This window comes from Monodelphis domestica, chromosome 2 (assembly GCF_027887165.1).
Source record: "Monodelphis domestica isolate mMonDom1 chromosome 2, mMonDom1.pri, whole genome shotgun sequence".
Classification (NCBI taxonomy): Eukaryota; Metazoa; Chordata; class Mammalia; order Didelphimorphia; family Didelphidae; genus Monodelphis; species Monodelphis domestica.
The window spans coordinates 108,082,801-108,094,369 of NC_077228.1; the positions used below are offsets into that span (position 1 = coordinate 108,082,801).

Below are 11,569 nucleotides of genomic sequence, written 5' to 3' on the forward strand. Positions count from 1 at the left end.
CTGAATTTAGAATATCTGTAGGATCTTGATCCACTGATACTCTTCCTTGGCCTCATTTTCCTCATATGTAAAATGAGGGGATTGGAATGGTTATTGGTAAGGTCTTAAATCTGCCCTCCTATCATTTATTCTTTTTTTATGGAAAAGACACACTCAGCACTAGGAGACTTAAGGAAACAAGAGAGCCTGGCTTATTCTTATCACTGGCATGGCCACAGAATTTCCATCTGCCCCAAGCATGGGCAGAATGTCCTTACTGATCTCTTAGACAAATGTTGGTGGCTGGGCAGAGGGACTGGGAAGAAGAGATGATGCTAAAGGAGAAGTTTGAGATAGAAATCAGGAAATCTTCCTCCCAATTCTGAGATTCAGTGATCTCCCAGAGACCTAAGAAAACCAGTTGTAGTCAATTAGTCACATCTGACTCTTTGTGACTCCATTTGGGTTTTTTTTGGCAAAGATACTGGAGTCATTTGCCATTTCCTTCTTGGGCTCATTAGACAGAAGAGGAAACTGAGGCAAACAGAATAGAAATTACTAGCCTAGGTTTACATAGCTAGTAAGTGTTTTAGGATAGATTTGAACGTAGGTCTTCCTGCCTCCAGGGTCAGTATTTGATCCATTGTGCAAGGTAGCAGCACAGGCAAAATTCTAAAGGGTTGCTGGTGAAGGGAAGAGGAATGGGGTACTGACTAGTGTAAGAATTAAAATGGTTGGTGTTATAAACTGTAATAATTAAATAGTGGAAGACTTAAATTGTAGTAGATATAAGAGTGGATGAGTAAATTGTGACTGCAGAAAATGTTTTCACTACAGTGTCTTGTTTTTAAATCAATATATAAGGTGGTCGCCAGGGAAATATTCCCAATTATGAAATATACCCAAGTCAACTGGTTTTTATAGAGATTTTAATTAATTAATACAATGAGTAATTAAAGAAAGAGAGAGAGAATAAGAAAGGAATAAGTATGAAGGGCCTTAAGCCAACATGGCCTAGACCTGAGTCTTAAGAGAGAGATCAGTCAGTCCTTAATCACTCACCACAAGATCTGTCCAAGCAAGGATTCAGAGGGACAGAGTCTCCTCAGAGGAAGTTCCAGCCAGAGTCAACCTCCTTCAGACTGTCTTCAGAGCCTCCTTAGAGACCCTCTCCCAACAGCCTCCTTAGAGCCTCTCTTCAAGAGACTTCCTTTTTAGGAGACTGTCATCTCCTTATATAGGGAATTTTCTCCTATGTAATCTCCCCTAAGTTCTCCCATCTACCAATCACAGTAGACCTTTTTCAAAGGACAGACCATTCTTAGTTCACAGCTAAGAAGCTGTAAATTTTTGAGTAATTCACACCAGGAAAGCTCTGAGTAAGTTTCTCACCTCTTTGTTCCTTGTAAATTCACAAGTTGCTTGACCTTGATAGGTACTTATCACTCTTTTGTATTAGTCCTAAAATAAGCATGGCCTAAGAACTTTTTGTCTCACTATAAGTATGGGTTTAAGTACTTTTCATTGTTCAGAAAGGAGTTTACAACTTTATCTTCCCCTAAGGCATGCTTAAGTATGGCAAAGTAGAGTTCTCACATTCCTGATCTAAGTTACTTTCACTGCCCAAATGGGGCATGGTCCCAATGGGGAATTTTTAAGGTTCACAATCCAACCTTATGAAGTAGGGTCTGAGAATTTTTAAGATTCACACTAGGAACTTAAGAACGAGGTAATGCTACATGGAAATGGTAGGTGGCAGCAGAGACTCACAGCAGCCCAGCACAAAACTGACACCTCAAGGTGGGTATTGAGGGAACAAGACAATGAAGGAGTTTTGTGGAAAAGAGTCAGCAATCCTGTTGCTGAGAACCCTGAAGGATTTTTGCCCCTATATGTCCACTTGAGTGTTGCTGCCCTGACCGTTATACTCAAGCTGAGATGCATCCTTCATGACCAAGGAGAGCTCTAGCTCAAAGGGGTATTGGAGGACCTCCAGCCCAGCCTTTCATTTTAGAGGTAGGGAAACTGAGGTTAGGAGACTTGCCCAAGGACACATCTAAGGTAAGATTCAAACCCTCTTTTCCACTGTACCAGTCACACTGGCAATTTTCCCAGCGTCACTCCCCTTCCCCAGAAACATGATGAAAGAAGTCATTTCTGTCCTTAGTTTTATTATGGGCTTTCCTCTTTCCCAGCACAGTCTTCCTGTTTGAAAATGACCCTTATTGCTGAATGCTCCCAAACTGGCATCCTAACCCCAAATACCCTCAACCCAAACATACAGGGATGTGTTGGTAAAAGATTAACAACTGGCACTCCAGAAGAGGAATGTGAAGAAGCCACCATTTTAAGCTTAATCTACATTAGTAAAATTTTCTCTGTCACTTGCTTTATATTCTTTTTCTTTTTTCTGTTGTGTTGACACTGTCTTTTTTTTAATTGAAAATTTTTATTTAATTAATTAATTTAGAATATTTTTCCATGGTTACATGATTGATGTTCTTTCCCTCCTCTCTCCCTACCCCCTCCCATAGCCAATGTGCAATTCCACTGGGTTTTACATGTATCATTGATCAAGACCTATTTCCCTACTATTGATAATTGCACCTTTTGATTTCGACTGCTTAAAGGGATGACCCGCCAGCTGGGGTGTGCTAACTGGGTGTTTGTAGGGCAGGCAATGTTTGGGACACCTTTTCTAGTCCCCTCCCTTGATTAGGGTGAGCAGTGCTGTCCTAGAGAGGGCTTCTCAGTCACCCAGGATGCTGTCAAATGTCCCTGCTGCCCTACAGGGCTGAATGAAATCAATAGTTCTATCACTTTCGATTTTATTAATTTCTCCCTTAATTTTTAGGATTTCTAGTTTGGTTTTCTGCTGGGGGGTTTTAATTTGATCACTTTCGAGTTTTTTTATTTGCATTTCCAATTGATTGATCTCTGCTCTCCCTAGTTTGTTAATATATGCACTTAGGGATATGAATTTACCTCTAATTACTGCTTTGGCTGCATCCCCAAAGGTTTGAAAGGGTGTCTCACCTTTGTCATTTTCCTCTGTAAAATTATTGTTTCTATGAATTCTACTCTAACTAATCGATTTTGGAGTATCATATTGTTTAATTTCCAATTAGTTTTTTATTTGGTTTTTCACGTACCATTATTGATCATTTTTTTATTGCCTTGTGATCTGAAAAGGCTGCATTTATTATTTCTGCTATTCTGTATTTGTGTGCCATGTTTCTGTGACCTAATGTATGGTCAATCTTTGTGAATGTGCCCTGTGATGCTGAGAAGAAGGTGTATTCCTTTTTATTCCTATTTATTTTTCTCCATATGTCTATTAATTCTAATTTTTCTAAGATTTCATTCACTTCTTTTACCTCTTTCTTATTTATTTTTTCATTTGATTTATCTAAATTTGATAATGGTTGGTTTAAGTCTCCCACTAATATGGTTTTACTGTCTATTTCTTCCTTCAATTCTCCTAGTTTCTCCATTAGAAATTTGGGTGCTATATTATTTGGTGCATACATGTTGATTAGTGATATTTCTTCATTATCTAAAGTCCTTTTTAACAAAATATAATTACATTCCCTATCCCTTTTGATCAGGTCTATTTTTGCTTTGGCTTTATCAGATATCATGATTACCACTCCTGCCTTCTTTCTGTCAGTTGAGGCCCAGAAGGTCTTACTCCATCCTTTTATTCTGACCTTGTGGTTGTCTACCCTCCTAATGTGTGTTTCTTGAAGACAACATATGGTAGGGTTTTGGATTCTAATCCATTCTGCTATTTGTCTACATTTTATGGGTGAGATCATCCCATTCCCGTTCAAAGTTATGACTGTCACTTGTGGACTCCCTGGCATTTTGATATCCTTCCCTAATCTAAACTTTCTTCTTTAGCTCTAAATTTTTAATCCAGTGATTTACTTTAAATCAGTCCCCCTTGTCCCCTCCCTTGATATGTTTCCTTTTCTAGTCCCTCCCTTTTTGTTCCCCCCCTTCCCCCTCTTCTTCCCTCCCTTTATTGTGTTCCCTTTCTCCTACCCCCCCTTGGTTTTCCCTTCTCCCTTCCCTTGTTGGGTAAGATAGAATTCAAGATCCCAATGGATCTGGATGTTCTTCCCTCTCAGAGTTGATTTCCCTGAGAGTAAGGTTTAAGTAAAAACTTTCTTCATCTCCTTCTTATAGGAGTTTCCTTCCCCTCCCTTTCCTGTGTGAATCTTTGTGTGAGAAAGATTATTCTATTTGTTCTTTCTTTTCCCCCTATTTATACATTACATTTTCCCCATATATTAATATACATAGATTGATATAAATATAGTCCTTATAGAAGAGAGTTTGAATAAAAGAAAAAGATTACATTTTTCTCCTTTTCCCTTTCCTTCATATTTACCCTTTCAGGTATTCCATGCTCTTTGTTTTTCAATATTGAACTTTCCACAGAGCTCTGGTCTTTTCTTTGCAAAAACTTGGAAATCTTCTATTTTGTTGAATGCCCGTACTTTCCCTTGGAAGTATAGTCAGTTTTGCTGGGTAGCTGATTCTTGGTTTAAGTCCCAGATCTCTTGCCTTTCTGAAAATCATGTTCCATGCCTTACAGTCATTCAGAATGGAAGCTGCAAGATCTTGTGTGACCCTGATTGGCATTCCTTTATGTCTAAATTGTCTTTTTCTGGCTTCTTGTAAGATTTTTTCTTTTGCTTGAAAGCTTTGGAATTTGGCAATTACATTCCTGGGAGTTGTCTTTTGGGGGTTTATTGTAGAGGGCGTTCTGTGAACTCTTTCAGTGCCTGTATTGCCCCCTTGTTCTGGAATCTCTGGGCAATTTTCTTTGATTATATCTTGTATTACAATGTTGAGTTTGCTGTTTATTTCTGGATTTTCTGGTAGTCCAATTATTCTTAAATTGTCTCTTCTCCCTCTATTTTCCAAGTCTATGACCTTGTTGGTGAGATATTTTATGTTCTCTTCTAATTTCTTGGTATTTTGGCTTTGCTTTATTAATTCTTGCTCTTTTACATGCACGTTGTCTTCCAGTTGGCTGATTCTGACCTTTAAAGCCTGGTTTTCCATTTCAGTTTGGTCAAACTAGATTTGTAGATGCGTGAATTTCTTTTGCATTATTTCCCACTTTTCCTCCCAGAAGGCGTCCATCTTTTTGATCATTTCCGATTCAAATTCTTCATGGGTTTGTGGAGAGTTTCCGTTTCCTTTGGAAGTTTTTGGAGCATTTGCTTGTGTTTCCTCTTCTATCTCCTCCGTATTTTGTATTTTTGCTCCATAAAATGTGTCCAAAGTTGCACCCTTCTTCTTGTTTTTCTTGGAGTTTGGGGGCTTTTCTGTGCTGTTTGCCATCTCTATCTGATGGGGAGGATTAGCTTTTCTTATCTCTGTCTGGTGTTCAGAGGCTTTAGCCCCAGGCTAATTTTCCATTTGTGGGTGTTACTGCTCTCAGTTCCCTCCCGATGCTTCTTCATTGCCTTACTTCTGTGCTCTGAGCCTGGCTTGGCATTGTCTGTGAGGTATCTTAGAGCCTTTGTGAGCCAGAAGGGCCTGCACTCTGAGGGGGGAGGAGCCGAGGCTTCCAGGAGCTCGGAGGGCTCCTGATAGGATTAACTTCAGCTGGGTTGGACTGAGTGTGTCTTAAAACAGGGACCTTCCCTGAGACTCGGATGGAAGGATCCAGCCAGGGGGCTACAGGCTCCCCTCGTTTTCTCTGTGTTTCCCTGCTGTCTGGGTTCCCCCGCAACTGGCTCAGATTGTTTTCAGGATGCAGCCTTCAGAATAGCCAGCCCTGAGGTCCTTTTGCTGGCTCTTAGGTTCCCGCTGCTGCCTTGGACTTGGTGCTCTGCGTTAGGGGGGATGGGTCCTGGGACCTTCCTTCTGCCTACCCCTTTGATCCAAATGATCTCGGGTTCTGCCTTTTGGGGGGCCATACCTTTTGATCTAGGTCCAGGAGGAGGGTTCCTGGGATCTATCCTGTTGTTTGTTTGGAATTTCGGTGTCCTAGGAGCATACAGTTTGAGATCGGTTAGGGTTTCCAGAGATCTGAACTTTAGCTCTCTCTAAGCCACCATCTTGACCAGAAGTCCACCATGTATTAGGGCATAAAAACATTGCAAACCAGTGCAAAAGAGCAAAAATAATAATTACAACCTTCTCAGATTACAATGCAATGAAAATAATAATTAGTAAGGGTACATGGAGAGGCAAATGAAAAAATAATTGGAAATTAAACAATACATTTCTCCAAAATTGGTTAGTTAAAGAACAAATCATAGAAACAATTAATAACTTCATAGAAGAAAATGACAATGATGAGACATCCTTTCAAAATCTATGGGATGCAGCCAAAGCAGTACTCAGTGGGAAATTCATATCTTTGAGTTCATATATTAACAAATTAAGGAGGGCAGAGGTCAGTGAATTGGGCATGCAAATTAAAAAACTAGAAACTGAACAAATTAAAAATCCTCAGATGAAGACTAAATTAGAGATTATAACAATCAAAGGACAGATTAATCAAATTGAAAGTCAAAGAACTATTGATTTAATAAATAAGTCTAGAACCTGGTACTTTGAAAAAACAAATGAAATAGACAAAGTCTATTTAGAAATAGACTTAGAAATAGAACTTAGAAATAGAAATAGACAAAGTCCATCTCATTTAAAAAAGGAAAGAAGAAAATCAAATTGATAGTATCCAAGATGAAAAGGATGATCTCATCTATAATGAAGAGGAAATTAAGGCAATCATTATAAATTATTATGCCCAATTATATGGCAACAAATATGGCAATCTAGGTGATATGGGTAAATATTTATAAAAATATAAATTGCCTAGACTAACAGAGAAAGAAATAGAGTACCTAAATAACCCCATATCAGAAAAAAAAAATTGAACAATCCATCAAAGAGCTCATTAAGAAAAAATCCCCAGGTCCAGATTGTTTCAAAAATGAATCCTATCAAACATTCAAAGAACAACAAATCCCAATATTATACAAACTATTTGACAGAATAAGCCAAGAAGGAGTTCTACCAAATTCCTTTTACAACACAAATATGTTAGATACCAAAGCCAGGCAGGTTAAAAACAGAGAAAGAAAACGATAGACCAATATTCTTAATGAATATAAATGCAAAAATCTTAAATAGGATACAAGCAAAAAGACTCCAGAAAATCATCACAAGGGTTATTCACTATGACCAGGTAGGATTCATACCAGGAATGCAAAGATGGTTCAATATTAGGAAAACCATCAGCATAATTGACCATATTAACAAGGAAACTCACAAAAATCACAGATTATTTCAATAGATGCAGAAAAAAGCCTTTAACAAAATACAACACTCATTCCTCTTGAAAACACTAGAAAGTATAGGCATAGAAGGGTCTTTCCTAAAAACAATAAACTGTATATGTGTGTGTGTGTGTGTGTGTGTGTGTGTGTGTGTGTGTGTACCTAAAACCATCAGCAAACACCATCTGCAATGGGGATAAACTAGAAGCCTTCACAATAAGATCAGAAGTAAAACAAGGATGCCCATTATCACCTCTATTATTTAACATTGTACGAGAAACACTGTAGCAATTAGAGAAGAAAAAAAATTGAAGGTATTAAAATGGGCAATGAGGAGGGGAGAAGGGAGGCCACCACCGCTCGTGCAGGTTCCATACCGCCACTGTGGCCATGATGAACTACGGCTTCCGGAGCAGCCGCCAGGACTTCTCCTTCAGGCCCTAGGAGCTGATAACAGCCAAGACACATATCATTAAGTCGACCGATGTGGAGAAATTAGCTGATGAGCTCCATATGCCATCTCTTCCTGAAATGATGTTTGGAGACAATGTTTTAAGAATCCAACATGTTTCTGGCTTTGGGATTGAGTTCAATGCAACTGATGCTTTAAAATGTGTAAACAACTACCGGGGTGCTGAAGGTGGCATGTACTGAAGAATGGCAAGAGAGCAGGATGGAGGGTGAGCACTCCAAAGAGATTATTAGACCATATTACTGGACCTATACAACAGATTACAAAGGAACATTACTTGGCAAAGCTTTTAAGTTAAAGGTTGTGCTTACAACAGATCATATAGACACAGAGAAATTGAAAGCCAGGGAACAGATTAAATTTTTTTGAAGAAGTTCTGTTGTTTGATGATGAACTTCATGATCATGTAGTTTCAAGCTTAAGTGTGAAAATTAGCGTGATGCCTTGTAGCTTTTTCCTGTTACTGAGATTTTTCTTAAGAATTGATGGCAGGTCAAGATGGTGGCTTAGAGAAAGCTAAAGTTCAGATCTCCAGAAAACCCTTCCCGACCGATCTCAAACTATAAGCTCCTAAGGCGCCGAAATTCAAAACAATCAACAGCACAGTCCCTGGGAATCCTCCTCCTGGACCTGGACCTGGATCAAAAGGTACAGCCCCCCCCCCAAAAGCCAGAACCCGAGATCACTTGGACCTAAGGGGTAGGAGCTCAGAGTCCAAGGCTCCGGGAAGCTGCTTCCCCTCCCCTCAAAGAGAGCAGGGTCGTCTGAAACAACAGCAACCTTCAGGGCCCTCAAGACAGCCTCACCAGCTGGATCCTGCTATCCAAGTCTCAGTGAAAGTCACTGCCCTCAGAGATCTGGGAAGCAGTGGCCCCTTCCCCTGCAGAGAGCAGGGTCCTCTGAAACAACAACAACCCTCAGGGCTGGCAAGACAGCCTCACGGCCAGCTATTCTGAAGGCAACTTCCAGAAAGCAACCCGACCCAGTCCAGTCGAGGGGGCACCTTAGTAGAAGGGAAACAGAGAGAACCGGGGTAGAGTGCAGCCCCCTGGTCCGACCCATCCATTCCAGTTCCAGTGAAAGTCATTGCCTTAAGGCATACTCAGTTTAACCCAGGGAAAGCTCATAGAAGGGACAATCTGCCCAGGACTAAAGCCTCTGAACACCAGACAGAGATAAGAAAAGCTAATCCTCCCCATTCAGAGATGGCAAACTCCACAGAAGCACAGAAGCCCCAAAATCCCAAGAAAAATAAGAAGAAGGGGGCGACTTTGGACACATTCTATGGAGCCAAAATACAAAATACAGAGGAGATAGAAGAGGAAACACAAGCAAATGCTCCAAAACCTTCCAAAGGAAACGGAAACTCTCCACAAAGCCATGAAGAATTTGAATCAGAAATGACCAAAAAGATGGACGCCTTCTGGGAGGAAAAGTGGGAAATAATGCAAAAGAAATTCACGCATCTACAAAACAGGTGTGATGAAACTGAAAAGGAAAACCAGGCTTTAAAGGCCAGAATCAGGCAGCTGGAAGACAACGTGCATGTAAAAGAGCAAGAATTAATAAAGCAAAGCCAAAATACCAAGAAATAAGAAGAGAACATAAAATATCTCACCTACAAGGTGACAGATCTGGAAAATAGAGGGAGAAGAGATAATTTAAGAATAATTGGACTTCCAGAAAAGCCAGAAATAAACACCAAACTCGACATTGTGATACAAGATATAATCAAAGAAAATTGCCCAGAGATTCCAGAACAAGGGGGTAATACAGCCACTGACAGAGCTCACAGAATACCTTCTACACTAAACCCCAAAAAGACAACTCCCAGGAATGTAATTGCCAAATTCCAAAGCTCTCAAACAAAAGAAAAAATCCTACAGGAAGCTAGAATAAAGACAATTTACATATAAAGGAATGCCAATCAGGGTCACACAAGACCTTGCAAGTTCTACTCTGAATGATCGTAAGGCATGGAACATGATCTTCAGAAAAGCAAGAGAGCTGGGTCTTCAACCAAGAATCAGCTACCCAGCAAAACTGACTATATACTTCAAAGGGAAAGTATGGGCATTCAACAAAATAGAAGGCTTCCAACTTTTTGCAAAGAAAAGACCAGAGCTCTGTGGAAAGTTTGATACCGAAAAACAAAGAGCAAGGAATACCTGAAAAGGTAAATATTAAGGAAAGGGGAAAGGAGAAAAATGTTATCTTCTTCTTTTACTCAAACTCTCTTCTATAAGGACTACATTTCTATCAATCTATGTATACTAACATGTGGGGAAAATGTAATGTGTAAATACGGGGTAAAAAAAGACCAAATAGAATAATCTTTCTCACACAAAGATTCACATGGGAAGGGGAGGGGAAGAATACTCCTATAAGAAGGAGAGGAAGAGAGGGTTTTTTACTTAAACCTTAATCTCAGGGAAATCAACTCTGAGAGGGAAAAACACCAGATCCATTAGGATCTTGAATTCTATCTTACCCAACAAGGGTAGGGAGAAGGGAAAACCAAGGGGGGGGGGAGGGAAAACAAAAAGGGAGGGAAAGAGAGGGGGAAGGGGGAGGGAACAAAAAGGGCTGGACTAAAAAGGGAAACATCAAGGGAGGGGACAAGGGGTACTGATTCAAAGTAAATCACTGGACTAAAAGGTAGAGCCGAAGAAGAAAAGGTTAGAATTAGGGAAGGATATCAAAATGCCAGGGAGTCCACAAATAACAATCATAACTTTGAATGTGAATGGGATGAACTCACGCATAAAACGTAGACGAATAGCAGAATGGATTAGAATCCAAAACCCTACTATATGTTGTCTTCAAGAAACACACATGAGGTGGGTTGACACCCACAAGGTCAGAATTAAAGGATGGAGTAAGACCTTCTGGGCCTCAACTGACAAAAAGAAGGCAGGAGTGGTAATCATGATATATGATAAAGCCAAAGCAAAAATAGACCTGATCAAAAGGGACAGGGAAGGTAATTATATTTTGTTAAAAGGGACTTTAGACAATGAGGAAATATCATTAATCAACATGTATGCACTAAATAATATAGCACCCAAATTTCTAATGGAGAAACTAGGAGAATTGAAGGAAGAAATAGACTGTAAAACCATATCAGTGGGAGACTTAAACCAACCATTATCAAATTTAGATAAATCAAATAAAAAAATAAGAAAGAGGTAAAAGAAGTGAATGAAATCTTAGGAAAATTAGAATTAATAGACATATGGAGAAAAATAAATAGGGATAAAAATGAATACACCTTCTTCTCAGCACCACATGGCACATTCACAAAAATTGATCATACATTAGGTCACAGAAATATAGCACACAAATGCAGAAAAGCAGAAATAATAAATGCAGCCTTCTCAGATCACAAGGCAATAAAAATAATGATTAGTAATGGTACATGGAAAACCAAATCTAAAACCAATTGGAAATTAAACAATATGATACTCCAAAATCATTTAGTTAAAGAAGAAATCATAGAAACAATTAATAATTTCATCAAGGAAAATGACAATGGTGAGACATCCTTTCAAACCTTTTGGGATGCAGCCAATGTGGTAATCAGAGGTAAATTCATATCCCTGAATGCTTATATTAACAAACTAGGGAGAACAGAGATCAATCAATTGGAAATGCAAATGAAAAACTCGAAAGCAATCAAATTAAAACCCCCCAGCAGAAAACCAAACTAGAAATCCTAAAAATTAAGGGAGAAATTAATAAAATCGAAAGTGATAGAACTATTGATTTAATAAATAAGACAAGAAGCTGGTACTTTGAAAAAACAAACAAA

At 39.2% G+C, this 11,569-nt stretch overlaps 1 pseudogene; it reads left to right on the forward strand.

Moving 5' to 3' along the window:
- Positions 1-7,676: 7,676 nt before the first annotated feature.
- Positions 7,677-8,306, forward strand: LOC100019382 (TIP41-like protein; annotated as a pseudogene).
- The last annotated feature ends 3,263 nt before the right edge of the window (positions 8,307-11,569 follow it).